Source organism: Moschus berezovskii, chromosome 8, assembly GCF_049115385.1.
Source record: "Moschus berezovskii isolate FMDL1 chromosome 8, NW_MosBer_1.0, whole genome shotgun sequence".
In the NCBI taxonomy this organism is placed as follows: Eukaryota; Metazoa; Chordata; class Mammalia; order Artiodactyla; family Moschidae; genus Moschus; species Moschus berezovskii.
Window position 1 is genome coordinate 30,230,737 of NC_142467.1, and position 16,881 is coordinate 30,247,617.

Consider the following 16,881-nt stretch of genomic DNA (forward strand, 5'->3'; position numbering starts at 1 on the left):
ATAAGTGGAATATGACCTTCAAAATATATGAATCACTATGTTGTACACCTGAAACCTATATAATACTGTACATCAACTAAACCTCAATATTTTAAAAAGCAATATTATTTGGAAATAGACTGGGTTGCCTTGAAATTGTGAATAGCGGGTCACTGCAAGAATTCTGACACTACCTTTTGAGCTCCAGGACAAGTTGTAACAGAGGACATCCTATGCCAGGTGCTATATTAAGCATATTTACTATTTTTGTGGCCATCCAATATTCCTTTGCTCTTTTCCTATAACAGCCCCATAGTTTTCTTTGAAGGCTCACTCTTATCTTACTCTCAGTTCTGATTGAGCCAAACACTGACCCACTCCCACTCAACTGGAAAACTGTAGTCACCCTTCATAGTGACTGGTTCAAGAAAAAGGAAATAACCCAGTTGAGCCAATCAGGGGTAATGCGACTAAAGTGTGGGAATGTTCCTTACACTTTTGAAGACTGTCTTCCATCAGATTCAAAATGTGAGAATGTGATGTGGAAATTATGAACTCGGAAATAATGAAGAGAAGAAAATTTCAAAAGGATCATTTAATAGCCTTAGAGATTAAATAAGATAATATATCTCAAAAACAAGAAGATGATGCTACAGAAAAAGAATATTCAAAAAAGAGTCCTTGGAAATTAAAATATATGATGATAGTTTTCTGATACAACACAGGCACAAATCAATGATCAATGTACCAAGGCTTTGCTCAGACATCCTTTGCACCATCTCCCTTCAACAGACTGCTAGATAAACCACGTTTCATTATACCAATGAGCTGCCTAGATTCTACTGACAACTGTGGATACAAAGTACATTCTTCTCAGTTGTCAAAAACAATAAAAATTTGAAATATGATACTATTATTGAAAAACATCTCTTATGAAGTTGAAAGACAAATACGAATAAATCCTACCAAAAGTAAAAAAGGACAAAGGGATGAATGCTAGAAGAGAAATTATGTATGTATGATCAATCCAATATTAACATGATAAAAATAGAAAACCGATAAATAGAGAAGACAGAAACAAGTTGTCAAAGAAATAATAAAAGAAAAAGTATTAGAATTGCAGGACAGGAGTGTTTATAGTTAAAGGTACTACCACTGGGAGCACAGCAAAAATAAATTTTAAAGACCCACAGTAAGGCACAGTTTCATCATCTCTGATGCTAAGTTCTTATAACCAAAGTAGAGCAGTAATGAAGGGTCTTGCCCAGACTCTGAAGTGCAAAGACAAACAATGCCCTGCTTTCATAATACATATTTCTCTTCAACAAAGCGAAACAGATTTAAACATTTTAAAAGCTTTTTAAAAAATCATTTTAAAAGATATTTTGAGGAATTCTATAGAGACCACTCTCGTAAATATGGAAACCAAGATTCCCTGATCTAAATGAGACTAGAAGACAGAGTAGCTGATTCATAAAGTTTACCAGGAAAATAGCCTTTATAGTGAGGGCCTGCCTGACTGTATATAATCACAGAAAACTACATATGATTAATAAATCTCTCAAGATGACTTCTTAATGCTCTAAAATTATCCCAATAAAAGACTGAATATAAATTTTTATGACTGCTACAATTGTGTGAAAGAATATCTGTAGTATGGCTGAGCACAAAAATTTATAAAATCAAAATAACAAGTTTTGGTAGTATGTTTCTATTGATGATGTTTTTATTCATCAGATTTTTCTTAATATTGTTAGTTTGGCAACAAAAATTTAAATTCCTTTTCTTTTTCCTTTAAAACAATTGGTCCCAATTACAAAATGATAACTTTATTTTGATTATTCTCGAGACATGTTCCAAGATAATTTTGTGAACACCTAAGTGTTCCAGTCTTAGGAGAAGTAAAATGTTAAGGGATGTTGAAGCTCTGTAAAGTTGAACAGAATAGCATTTGAATGGCAGGATATAATTACACATCACTAAGAATACGGTACAAAATGTACCCAATCCCACCTCTTCATACCTAGCTAAGAACATTGCTTCAGCAGTATGTGAGATTAATAAAATAACAAAAGAAATAATAATTCTGGAAGAACCAAATCTCCCTAGTTAGATTTATCAGAACTATAAGAATTATTGATAAAATTAATAAAGTCTATATTAACCATAAATAATTAGAACCTGTACTACATGTGTGTTATTTAATTGAAACCTGTCTATTTTCATTTTGTGATTTTCCAAGAATGTGTGTTCAAATACTCCATCTAAACTTATGAGACCCCGATACGTAAACGCCATATCCTATATATCTCTCTGTTTTAGTTTAAGTTTCCCCTTGACAAGGTCTGGGAACAGGTCATTTATTTGGGATGCAATCCTTGGGAGCAGAAATGAGAGAATAAAGCAAGAAAGGAGGAAAAGTATTTAAAGGGTACATATCTCAAAGTCACTATTAGGTAATGGGGACCTGGCTGAAATTAGAGGTGTTCCAAGGGGATGTGATATGGGGCACTGAAAGCATCTGCTATACTCATACCTAGAATCGTGCCCCACACTCCAAAGACTCTCAGTAAAAGTTTCCAAGTCACTGAATCTCTTCCAGTGACCCTCAAAGCTTCCTGCTCCCAAGAGTGATGTCGTCAAAGACCATCTGAGAACTTGTACAATGCCTTTTACAACTACATTCCAGGACCTAATTTCATTTTGTAAGTTCCATGTCTCCGTAGCAAACAAATGAAGCTTTTTCATGAGCACTTAAGCTAAGGGGGTGTTTATTATGAGGCTATAGGGATATCTCATGAACTCCAACATGACTTTTAGGCTGGAAATCTGAAGGCAGCCCTCTTCTCTGCATGCTATCTCATCTCTCTGCAGAGTTTAAAATGAACCATCTCTATGTGTGCATCTCCATTCCTTGCCTGCAAATAGGTCATCAGCACTATTTTTCTAGATCCCATATATACGGATTAATATACAATATTTGTTTTTCTCTTTCTGACTTACTTCACTGTAAGCTCTGGGTTCATCCACCTCACTACAACTGACTGAAATTCATTCTTTCTTGATGGCTGAGTAAAATTCTGTTGTATATATGAACCATATATTCTTTATCCATTCATCTGTTGATGGTTATCTAGATTGCTTCCATGTCCGGCCTGTTGCAAACAGTGCCGCAACCAACATTGGGGTACATGTGTCTTTTTAAATTGTGGTTTTCTCAGGGTATATGCCCAGTAGTGGGATGTGTGTGTCTGCTCGGTCATGTCTGACTCTCTGCAGCCCCGTGGACTGTAGTCCACCAGACTCCTCTGCCCGTGGGATTTTCCAGGCACGAATACTGGAGTGGGGTCTCATTTCCTCCTCTAGGGGATCTTCCTAACCCCGGAATCAAACCCACATCTCTAGCATCTCCTGCATTGGCAGGTAGCTTCTTCACCAGTAGTGCCACCTGGGAAGCCCAGAGGTGGGATGGGGAGGTAAATATATATATGTATATATTTATAATTATGGCTTATTCATGTTGTTGTATGGCAGAAACCAACACAACATTGTAAAACAATTATCCTCCAATTAAAAGTACATTTAAAAATAAAAAGAAAATTTAATTGCTCTTATAAAAAAAAAAGAACCCTCATGTTGAGTGGATCTGTGGATCAGTCATCCAGTGCTCATTGCCTATGTTGAGGTGGACCGTCAGTGATTGAGAGATTGGAGACATGACCTTGGACCTTAAAAAGCTTAGAATTTTGCTAAGAAGGCAAGGCATGTAAAGAATAACCTACACACAAAACTAAAGACCAAATGACTGCTACTATGTAAGTATCACAGGGAATCTAAAAAAGGCTACACCATGGTGATTGGGATGGTTGGCCAAGGCTCCATGGAGGATGTGACGGGGGTTTCCAAAGAGATATGAAATTTAGAAAAGTAGAGAGGAAAAGAGGGGACTGAAAGGACAAAATGAGCAAGGAAAGGACCAGAAGAAAGAACACATCCAGACCATTTCCAAGAAATGACTTGACTAGTGGCAAGGGTAACTCTATCCATACTGATTAACTAACTCCTTACTAAATGCTGGTCAGGTTGGTAAACCAGAACCTATTGGGACTACGAAAACATCTTCCAATTCTTTTCAAATTACAACTGCACAAGATCTTGAAAACTGCTCTCACAGAATATGACTTTGGTAATATCCTGGGTGAACCCTCTTACCTAATCACAAGCATAATCAATTTTACTGGAATCAAGGAACACTTAAAATTCAGTCACCAGAAAATCATACACAAAAAAAGTGATTTTCTTTTCCAAGAAAACTTGACAGGTAGGTATTTTTCCATAGAACTTAGAGACATGGACTATATTCTGTTAGTATGAAACCTCATAATCTATTTTTACATTTCATGCTTAAAATGATTTCCTTTGAGTTAGAAGCAAAACTGAAAGTGACACTAATTCTTAATTTATCTAGTTTTTAACCTCCCCATTCCTTAGGATATAGCACATCCTTGACTTAAATCCATAACCTATAAAATTATTATATTACTCAATGATTAGTTATCACCACATAAACATTACTTTAATATTAATATAGCAGTTATTTTCATCACACTGCTGTATCAAAAACCTCACAGAATATTTTCAAAGTTAAAAAAAAAAGAAAAATTTTTTATTGGGATGGCCAAGAAGTTCATTCAGGTTTTTCTGTACAACATTATGGAAAAACCCAAACAAACTTTTTGGCCATCCCAATAATATTGTATCTTAAACAGGTGATCATTTCTTAGTTTTCTTCTTCTACATATTTGTTAGGTAGGAGCTACAGCCTTAGCCTTGTAGAAATGGTTCTTCTTTGAACTCTCTTTTTTTCCTGGAGTAAAATATTGCTGGACTTTTCCCATGCAAAAGTTTATCCTGGTTTTGCTGCAGGAAAGGGGGCCCCTTCCAGGGCCGGAAACTGGGCTCTTGTCTAACACTCGGAAGGGAATTGTCTGAGGAGACACGTGAGGACAAAGCAAGAGACTTTATTGGAAAGGGCACCCGGGTGGAGAGCAGTGGGGTAAGAGAACTCAGGAGAACTGCTCTGCTGCATGGCTTGCCATCTCTGGTTTTACAGTGATGAGATTAGTTTCCGGGTTGTCTTTGGCCAATCATTCTAATTCAGAGTCTTTCCTGGTGGCACATGCATCGCTCAGCCAAGATGGATGCTAGCGAGAGGGATTCTGGGAAGCGGACGGGCATGCAGTGTCTCCTTTAGACCTTTCCCGAACTCCTCCGGTTGGTGGTGGCTTATTAGTTCCGTATTCCTTATCAGGATCTCCTGTCATAAAACAACTCATGCAAATGGCTACTAAAGGGCCTGACCAGGGTGGGCGGTTTCAATCAGTGTGCTTCCCCGAATAGTTTTGTTTGTGTTTTCCAATCTTTGTGCCAGGACACCTCCATCCCCTACATAGCCACCATCCTAGTTTGGAGACAGGTTTTGTTTTGTTTTCCCATTGCACAACTTCTGCTCATCCAGCAATATAACTTTAAAAAAATAGTAAATCAAATGATAAACAAAAAGCAACTCTAAATGGCAATAGCATGCAGAAGAGATGAGTTATCCTGAAGTACATCAAGATTTCAATATATCCCATCTGTTAATAATGTAACATTAAAGCATGCTGCATGGTAGTAACGCCTAAGAAAGCAGTTTTAATTACTGATTTTCAAGCCTAAATGAGATAAATTCTGCCCTTTGAAATGATTTATTAATTTTTTTGACAGCAGGGAGCATACAACTAATATCTGCCCAACACGTAAAGCAAACACATCAAACTGAAGGAATAATTCTCCCTAATAGCCAGATAGTGTCACCAACTTGTGACGAGTCCAACTACAGGGAAGTTCTACTACGCTCCTCAATATCATGACCAGAAGAAGAAGGGACCAAAGTTCCAGAAGTTGCAGCTGGAATCACAAGAGTTTTAGAAAGGTGACAAGTTTCTACAGGGTTGGAAAAGAAAAAGTGCTTAAAAGCTTAGGCTCCTTGTCCACACATCCTTGGGACAAGAGAGGAAATTGAGGTATGGTCCTGTCTCTGAGTCTGTCCTGTTCCCTGCATTCCATCCATCCCTGCATTCCAGCAGGAACTCGACACTTACTCAACTTTTCTCTGATTTTGCAACCTGATTCTGTGACTGCTCTGGCCTTGTAACCAAATGAGAGGGTAACAGTCAGGAAGGCTAGGGACATCCAAGGAAAGGAAATATACTGCAAGTGTCAGGCTTTCTTTTCTTTTTCCCTACTCTATACAAAATTAAAAGGAGGTTTATTTTAAAATTCTGCATTGCCACAGTGATTCCTGATTCCACAGGAACTTAAACTTGTCTCAAACCTTCAGCTAAACAATGTGTTTTTCTTATGGAAATGTTCTCTTAAGCTATGTTAATGAAACTATGCATTTGCTTGGAATCTGCCTTTCTTCAAGATTCATGTCAATTGTTTTATGGCCCTGGATGACTTACTTTGTGCCAATGCTATCTCAAAATGCATGTTGTAGGTGAGGGGCCTGGTGCCACTCTCTTAGTTTTGAGATATTTCCTTTCTCTAATTAGCAGCTTGCTAAACTGCAATACTTTGGCCACCTCATGCGACGAGTTGACACTGGAAAAGACTGATGCTGGGAAAGGTTGGGGGAGGGAGGAGAAGGGTACGACAGAGAATGAGATGGCTGGATGGCATCACCGACTCTGTGGACATGAGTTTGAGTGAACTCCGGGAGTTGGTGACGGATAGGGAGGCCTGGCGTGCTGTGATTCATGGGGTCGCGGAGAGTCGGACACGACTGAGCGACTGAACTGAACTGAAGAATGCTCAAACTACCGCACAATTGCACTCATCTCACATGTTAGTAAGGTCAGTTCAGTTCAGTCGCTTATTCGTGAAGACTGACCTTTTCCAGTCCTGTGGCCACTGCTGAGTTTTCCAAATTTGCTGGCATATTGAGTGTAGCACTTTCACAGCATCATTTTTCAGGATTTGAAATAGCTCAACTGGAATTCCATAACCTCCACTAACTTTGTTCGTAGTGATGCTCTCTAAGGCCCACTTGACTTCACATTCCAAGATGTCTGTCTCCAGGTGAGTGGAGATAATCACACCATCGTGATTATCTTGGTCGTGAAGATCTTTTTTGTACAGTTCTTCTGTGTATTCTTGCCACCTCTTCTTAATATTCTGCTTCTGTTAGGTCCATACCATTTCTGTCCTTTATCGAGCCCATCTTTACATGAAATGTTCCCTTGGTATCTCTAATTTTCTTGAAGAGATCTCTTGTCTTTCCCATTCTGTTGTTTTCCTCTATTTCTTTGCATTGATCACTGAGGAAGGCTTTCTTATCTCTCCTTGCTATTCTTTGGAACTCTACATTCAGATGCTTATATCTTTCCTTTTCTCCTTTGCTTTTCCCTCCTCTTCTTTTCACAGCTATTTGTAAGGCCTCCTCGGACAGCCATTTTGCTTTTTTGCATTTCTTTTCCATGGGGATGGTCTTGGTCCCTGTCTCCTGTACAATGTCACGAACCTCCGTCCAGAGTTCATCAGGCACTCTATCTATCAGATCTAATCCCTTAAATCTATTTCTCACTTCCACTGTATAATCATAAGGGATTTGATTTAGGTCATATCTGAATGGTCTAGTGGTTTTCCCTACTTTCTTCAATTTCAGTCTGAATTTGGCAATAAGGAGTTCATGATCTGAGCCACAGTCAGCTCCTGGTCTTGTTTTTGCTAACTGTATAGAGTTTCTCCATCTTTGGCTGCAAAGAATATAATCAATCTGATTTCGGTGTTGACCATCTGGTGATGCCCATGTGTAGAGTCTTCTCTTGTGTTGTTGGAAGAGGGTGTTTACTATGACCAGTGCATTCTCTTGGCAAAACTCTATTAGCCTTTGCCCTGCTTCATTCCGTGCTCCAAGGCCAAATTTGCCTGTTACTCCAGGCGTTTCTTGACTTCCTACTTTTGCATTCCAGTCCCCTAGAATGAAAAGGACATCTTTTTTGGGTGTTAGTTCTAAAAGGTCTTGTAGGTCTTCATAGAACTTTGGCTTCTTCAGCGTTACTGGTTGGGGCATAGGCTTGGATTACTGTAATATTGAATGGTTTGCCTTGGAAACGAACAGAAATCATTCTGTCGTGTTTGAGATTGCATCCAGGTACTGCATTTCGGACTCTTTTTTTGACCATGATGGCTACTACGTTTCTTCTAAGGGATTCCTGCCCACAGTAGTAGATATAATGGTCATTTGAGTTAAATTCACTCATTCCAGTCCATTTTAGTTCACTGATTCCTAGAATGTCTACATTCACTCTTGTCATCTCCTGTTTGACCACTTCCAATTTGCCTTGATTCATGGACCTAACATTCCAGGTTCCTATGCAATATTGCTCTTTATAGCATCAGACCTTGCTTCTATCACCAGTCACATCCACAACTGGGTATTTGTTTTGCTTTGGCTCCATCCCTTCATTCTTTCTGGAGTTATTTCTCCACTGATCTCCAGTAGCATACTGGGCTCAAAATTCTCCAAGCCAGGCTTCAGCAATACTTGAACCATGAACTTCCAGATGTTCAAGCTGGTTTTAGAAAAGGCAGAGGAACCAGAGATCAAATTGCCAATATCCACTGGGTCATGGGAAAAGGAAGAGAGTTCCAGAAAAACATCTATTTCTGCTTCACTGACTATGCCAAAGCCTTTAACTGTGTGGATCACATTAACTGTGGAAAATTCTGAAAGAGATAGGAATACCAGACCGCCTGACCTGCCTCTTGAGAAACCTGTATGCAGGTCAGGAAGCAACAGTTTGAACTGGACATGGAACAACAGACTGGTTCCAAATAGGAAAAGGAGTATGTCAAGGTTGTATATTGTCACCCTGCTTATTTAACTTCTATGCAGAGTACATCATGAGGAACGCTGGGCTGGAAGAAGCATAAGCTGGAATCAAGATTGCCGGGAGAAATATCAATAACCTCAGATATGCAGATGACACCACCCTTATGGCAGAAAGTGAAGAGGAACTCAAAGGCCTCTTGATGAAAGTGAAAGAGGAGAGTGAAAAGGTTGGATTGAAGCTCAACATTCAGAAAACAAAGATCATGGCATCTGGTCCCATCACTTCATGGGAAATAGATGGGGAAACAGTGAAAACAGTGTCAGACTTTATTTTTTGGGCTCCAAAATCACTGCAGATGCTGACTGCAGCCATGAAATTAAAAGACAGTTACTGCTTGGAAGGAAAGTTATGACCAACCTAGATAGCATATTAAAAAGCAGAGAGAGGCATTACTTTGCCAACAAAGGTCCGTCTAGTCAAGGCTATGGTTTTTCCCGTGGTCATGTATGGATGTGAGAGTTGGACTGTGAAGAAAGCTGATCGCCGAAGAATTGATACTTTTGAACTGTTGTGCCTGAGAAGACTCTTGAGAGTCCCTTGTACTGCAAGGAAATCCAACCAGTCCATTCTAAAGGAGATCCATCCTGAGTGTTCATTGGAAGGACTGATGCTAATGCTGAAGCTCCAATACTTTGGCTACCTCATGCGAAGAGTTGACTCATTAGAAAAGATTCTGATGCTGGGAGAGATTGGGGGCAGAAGGAGAAGGGGACGACAGAGAATGAGATGGCTGGATGGCATCACCGACTCGATGGAGGTGAGTTTGAGTGAACTCCGGGAGTTGGTGATGGACAGGGAGGCCTGGCGTGCTGTGATTCATGGGGTCACAAAGAGTTGGAGACGACTGAGTGACTGAACTGAACTGAATAGGTATATAACTCCTTGCTAAAACTAGCAAGGGGCCACTCTTTCTGCCCCTTCCGATGTCTATGTAAGAAGCTTTCTCTCTCCGTTTTATACTTTAATAAAACTTTATTACACAAGAGCTCTGAGCCATCAGGCCTCGTCACTGGCCCCGAGATCAAATTCCTCTCCTCTGGAGGCCAAGAATCCCAGTGTCATCATGGCTTATAGCAACCTTTCACAAGCATACACTTTTTGATCTCAGTTCTGCAAACTGGATACCTTTGCCACTCCCTTCCCCACCCTTCCCATCTTTCCTCCAGGAATGGTGTCAGATTATAACCCCTGCACTTCCACTAACTGGCCATGCAATCTGGGTTGAATCATTTAGCCAGCTTGAACCTCAGTTTTCTTATTTGCAAAATGAGGGGTTTGGATAAGATGGTTTCAAAGATGCTTTCGAATTCTAAAATACCACTTCCTTTCTGTCAGGCTCTTGAAGACTGTGGCCTGTCTCTGATCAGTCCTTGCCTGTTAAAAGGGTGAGTAGCAATTAAATGCACTGAAAAAAAAAAAGTTAGAACACAACATCCTTTGTAAAATACATGCTTTCCTGTCAGTTGAACCCTAAAAGCAACTGTAATTTTTTTTTAAATTAATCCTTCCTGGTCCAGAATTGGACCAGGTACAGAATAAAACTTTGTATCGTACTCTCACATAGAGTATATACAGCCAGTGTTACTGCAAATAATAAAACCAACACAGGCTAATTTATACAGAAAAGAAATTTACCTGAAAGATACTGGACACCTCAAAGAACTTCAGGGAAACTGAGGAATCAGGCTTGGAAATAGGAACTCTGGGCTGTGTTGCACAATCAAGATTCCACCAGAGGTTCAATAAGTGTAGGGTGCTGGACCCCGGCATCTCTTCCCTGAACATTTGTCACCATCCACCTGTCAGGGGAGTGTAATCTCCTTGGTTCTGTCTCATCACAACAAAGATTTGAAGTGATGGATGTTAAAGCGCATCACAGCTCTCAGACAGTCTGAGTTATAGTTCTTGGACAGATCAGTTTTATTTAGAAAATAAAAGGAAAATACATCCTCGAGGTGTGAGGGCCTGCCGACCCAAAAGACGCGAAGAGAGAGAGAACGAGCGAGCAAGAGGGAGAGAGAGAGACCTCTGGCCCTTTGGCTCCTCTTTTTATGTTTTTTCCTCCCCCTGGGCCTGTCCTATGTAAATTGGGCTAGTCAGGAACGCTGTTTGTTCTGCCTGAGGTCCTCACTCCGGTCCTCCGACCTTCCTCTGTTCTATTTTCGCAGGCTTTTCCCTTCCTTGTCTTTTAGCCACCGCCATTTTGGACTCCTGTTTCCTATTCTAACCTAACACACCCAAGACTCAAGTCCATCCAGCCACTATGAATGATCTATGGCTGTCTCTAGCCTTATTATCACTCCTTGAAGACCCAAAGTCTCACCAAAGAGCCTCTGATTGGCTGAGCCTTGACCAAATGTCCACACACAGGTCTAAAGGGTCCAAAGGGGGATTACCTGCTTTACTTCAGGTTCCAGAGTGGGAAACCAGATCCTGGCCTCCACTCATCTTGGATCTGCCAAAAGGTGTTTGGATGCTAAACAACGCAAAATGACACATAGCTTTCTCACTCATGATTATAAACGTAATACATCTTGAAGGCATATGTAAGAAGTTAATCATGTTTTGGAGAGGTTTATATCTGATCAATTATACCAGCATTACTTCGTCTCTTCATTGATTTACGTGAGTCAGTAGTTGGTCCTGTAAATGAAAACATACTCATCAGTATGCTGACTAATTTATTGCGCTGGCTATTCATATTTACATGGGTCCTCTACATGACAAAATGAGTATTTGGAATGAAGAATGAGTCACCAGAAGGAAAAAACCACAACTTCATTCTGAACAGAGGCTGTCAATTGAGTTTTCAAGTAAAAATAATACTGTCTAATATTTATTTCTCGCCCAAAGATCTTCACAAAGCTGATGTCAGTTTCCCTAAGATGTTGCACTGTCCTGTTTTTATAGATCAGTTGGAATGTCTGCGGTACCTGGAATCTATAATAGATGACACGTATTGGAAGAGACACTAGAGCTAGTCTCTTTTCAGAACAAATCCACTCAGACTCCGAAACAGTTCTTCCACCCTGAGAACAAGAAGGCAAGAAGGCTCGTACTGGACTGCTACCATCAAGTGGCATCCCTCCCAAGGCCAACATAATAGAGGAGAGATTTGTCCACAAGCTCAAGGACCGAGAATATGTGGTAAGCTCAGAGAACTTGTCTGAGAAACTGCAGGGGATCAGCCTGTATGAGGCCTTTGGTTTTTGTTATGTTTTTAAGATATTCAGGGGCCAAGCAAAGAAAACCTCCTTAAAGAGAAATAAGCAGCCAGCAATCCAGAGTCCTTTATCTTGGAACACAAAGTACCTCCCTACGCCAGTCCATCCTTTGTTCTTGTGCTAAGAATGTAGTCATTACGAAATATGTATGGATGCATGTAACAAATATCCTCAAATGACCAAGGCTGAAACAGATGAAAAGTACGTTTCTCTCCATGAAAAAGTCCCTCTGTTCTTCACTGCTATGCTATCTACTTGTCCTTCAGGTATCAATGGAAATGTTGCCCCCTCTGAGAAACCCTCCCTGATGCCACCTATTATAGTATTCTGCTCTCTGTCTCCTCAGCACCTTCAAACTCTCTATTAAAACAATGTTTTATAAGCGAATTCCCTGGCGGTCCAGTGGTTGTGACTCTATGCTGTCACTGTCAAGGGCCTGGTTTAATCCCTGGTCAAGGAACTAAGATCCTACATGCAGCATGGCCAAAACAAACAAACAAAAAACCCCCAAAACATGTAATGGATTTATTTCAGTATTTTCCCACATAAAAATTAGCAACACAAAGGTAGGGGCTGTGTTTATCTTGCTCATCATCTTATCTCCAAAGAGCCACCTCCTACCTGCATATCACAGGTACTTATTTGATGTACCAAATATACCTTTCTTGAATGTTCTTGAGGTTAGCAGGAATTGAATACTTCTTGTTTATCATACGTAGGACTATTGCTCAGAAGATTTCAAAAATAGTAGATAGTATTAAAAAAAACAACAACAGGAAAATAGACAGTCCCTTGGACTGCAAGGAGATCCAACCAGTCTATTCTTTTTTTTTTTTTTTTTGAACAGAGGAAAATTTATGCGTCGAACCTGGACTGGTCACTTATGATAATATACATGCTACAATTCCATTCTCTCCAATCATTCCACCTTCACCCTCTCCCACAGAGTCCCAAAGACTGTTCTAAATGCCTATGTCTCTTTTGCAGTCTCTTATACAGGGTTCAGGTTACCATTTTTCTAAATTCCATATATATGCGTTAATATACGGTATTGATGTTCTTCTTTCTGGCTTACTTCACTCTGTATAATTGGCTCCAATTTCATCCACCTCATTAAAACTGATTCAAATGCATTCTTTTTGATGGCTGAGAAATACTCCATTGTGTATATGTACCAAAGCTTTCTTATCCATTCATCTGCAGATGGACATCTAGGTTGCTTCCATGTCCTGGCTATTATAAACAGTGCTGCAATGAACATTGGAGTACATGTGTCTCTTTCAATTCTGGTTTCCTCGGTGTGTATGCCCAGGAGTGCAATCGCTGGATCATATGGCAGTTCTATTTCCAGTTTTCTGAGGAATCTCCACACTGTTCTCCATAGTGGCTGTACTAGTTTGCATTCCCACCAACAGTGTAAGAGGGTTCCCTTCTCTCCACACCCTCTCCAGCACTTATTGCATGTAGACTTTTGGATAGCAGCCATTCTGACTGGTGTGAAATGGTATCTCATTGTGGTTTTGATTTGCATTTCTCTGATGATGAGGGATGTTGAGCATTTTTTCATGTGTTTATTAGCCATCTTTATGTCTTCTTTGGAGAAATGTCTGTTTAGTTCTTTGGCCCATTTTTTGATTGGGTCACTTAGTTTTCTGGAATTAAGCTGCAGGAGCTGCTTGTATAATTTGGAGATTAATCCTTTATCAGTTGCTTCATTTGCTATTATTGTCTCCCACCAACCAGTCCATTCTAAAGGAGATCAATCCTGGGTGTTCATTGGAAGGACTGATGCTAAAGCTGAAACTCCAATACTGTGGCCACATCATGCGAAGAGTTGACTCATTAGAAAAGACTCTGATGCTGGGAGGGATTGGGGGCAGGAGGAGAAGGGGACGACAGAGAATGAGATGGCTGGATGGCATCACCGACTCGATGGACATGAGTCTGAGTGAACTCCGGGAGTTGGTATGGACAGGGAGGCCTGGCGTGCTGTGATTCATGGGGTCACAAAGAGCTGGACATGACTGAGTGACTGAACTGAACTGAACTGATGTCCCCAACACAACAGCAGATTTGGAAAAGAACAAAATTGTGAACTTCCAGTTGAAAGATCTCAGCTTATACAGCAGGGGCTGACAAACTTTATCTATAAAGTGATAGTAAATGTTTTTGGCTTTGTTGGTCATATGATCACTGCTGCAACTACCCAGCTCTGCCCTGGGAGGAGGAAAGCAGCCACAACCCAAGTGTAAACTTGGGTGTGATTCCTGGGTTCCAACAGGACTTTGTTTATGAACACTGAAATGTGAATTTCATGTCATCTCATATGTCATGAAATAATCATCTTTTGATTGTCTCCAACTATCAAAAAATGAGAAAGCAGAGTTGGCTTGCCAACTTGGCTTGTCTGGTTTGCCAGCCTCAGAGAGTATACTTAGGGTTAGGTTTAGGGCTTGCCCTAGGTTAGGACTCGGCTTGCCAAACTTGGCTTGTCTGGTTTGCCAACCTCAGAGAGTACACTTCTGTTCATTTCTTTAGCTGCACTCGACCCGTTCAGTGCAATTCACTGATAAGCACCTACCATGTGCCCAGCTCTGGGCCAGGGGCTCAAGAGAGGCAGAGATGGTTAAGATCTGCTTTCTGCATCCAAGGGCATGCAACATGGATCCAATAACTGTGACATAAGACTGGGGGTGTTGGTCCCCTGGAGAAGTAGCTGTGGCCTCTGATTGGAGGAAATTATTTCATGACCAGGTGGCATCTGAGAGGTGAGTCACGGGCCAGGCACCCAGAACCAGCAGCTCTGTCTGGCTGTGGCTTCAGATGAATCCCCCGGGGATCTTGGGCAGTCAGCCTGGGAGGAGCTGTGTCAGGTTGTGTGAGGAACCCTCAGGGTCCAACATAAAGATTAGTATAGCGGGCAACTGAGAACCAAGGAGGACGATTAAACTGGTAGTAATCAGGTTATTCGTTTTTTGATGTTCTAACTTTCAAATAATGAAAAAGTGATCTCTGAAGCTATTTGATCCCCTTTTCTGTTACTAATTTACCAAATATTTCACCTGACAAACCCTCCTGGGAAAAACACATGGAGTTCAGGGATGCCTGCTGCTGCTGCTACTGCTGCTAAGTCACTTCAGTCGTGTCCAATTCTGTGCGACCCCATAGATGGCAGCCCACCAGGCTCCGCCATCCCTGGGATTCTCCAGGCAAGAACACTGGAGTGGCTTGCCATTTCCTTCTCCAATGCATGAAAGTGAAAGGTGAAAGTGAAGTAGCTCAGTCGTGTCTGACTCTTCGAGACCCCATGGACTGCAGCCTACCGGGCTCCCCCATCCATGGGATTTTCCAGCCAAGGGTACTGGAGTGGGGTGCCATTGCCTTCTCTGTCAAGGATGCCTAGGAGGCAAAAATGCCATCAGTGTCCACCAGGAAAGACGGTTAGTGTTTTCCCAGGAGCCAGAGTTTATAAAAGGAGTCATTGTACAATAAAATATAATATAAAATGAGGACAATATGATAACTTCAAATATTCAAAAAAAATTTTGGGAAAACTCTGAGCTATTATACATGCCCCTCCCTTGCTCCATACTAATGAAGAAACTCCCATTTTGTCCCCAAGAAGAAAATTACTCAATATTATACTGTCTTTTTCTTTTTGGCTTTGAAATGGGAGTCTTGTTGGAAACCATGAATAGGAAAATAATAAATCATCTTTTCATACCAACATAAAATACAGAATGCAGGAAAAATCAACTCAAGTTACAAAGATGGAAACTGAATTCTGCTTCAATTGTATAAAAAGTCACCTTCCTCATGCAGCAAAAAATTCAGAGCGAGTCTCCTGGAGTGCCCTCTATTAAAAGATACCATCTTAGGACATAGGATGCTTGGGAAATGAAAGTGACATTAATCTGCAGGCAGAGACCATCTCCTTCACACTGACGCACAATCTGATAAGAGATGAGGAGTCCAATCACTGGCGCCCAGATGCACTGTCTTGACCAGACACTTGGGCAAAATGCCACAGCTCTTCCTTCCGTTCAAGAATCCGCCCAGGGGACTTCCTTGGAGGCCCAGTGCCTAAGACTCCATGCTCCCAATGCAGGGGGCCCAGGTTTGATTCTGGTCAGGAAACTGGATCCCACATCCACAACTAAAGATCCTGGATGCCACAACTAAGACCTGGCACAGCCAAATAAATAAATAACATTTTTTAAAAAAGGAATTCACCGAGCTGCTCCTTTCTATCACCTTTCTCCTTTCCCTGGCATAAGATTAATGAATAAGGGAGTCACGTGCTGGCTGAGTGCCAATCAGTGATGAACTGGCATAAAGTACAGTGGTACAATATCAACATTTCTAATTAATGAATTAATTTTTATTTTAATTTTTTCGATAAGTATTACATTTATATGGGTCAAATTTCAACAACTATAAATAAATAAGGAATCAGATTTGATTTAGGTCATACCTGAATGGCAGTGGTTTTCCCTACTTTCTTCAATTTAAGCCTGAATTTTGCAATAAGGAGCTCATAATCTGAGTGCCAAATAACTGATGCTTTCAAACTGTGGTGCTGGAGAAGACTCTTGAGAGTCCCTTAGACAGCAAGGAGATCAACAAACCAGTCCTTCCTAAAGGAAATCAACCCTGAATAATCACTGGAAGGACTGATGCTGAAGCTGAGGCTCCAACACTTTGGCCACCTGATTTGAAGAGCTGACTCACTGGAAAAG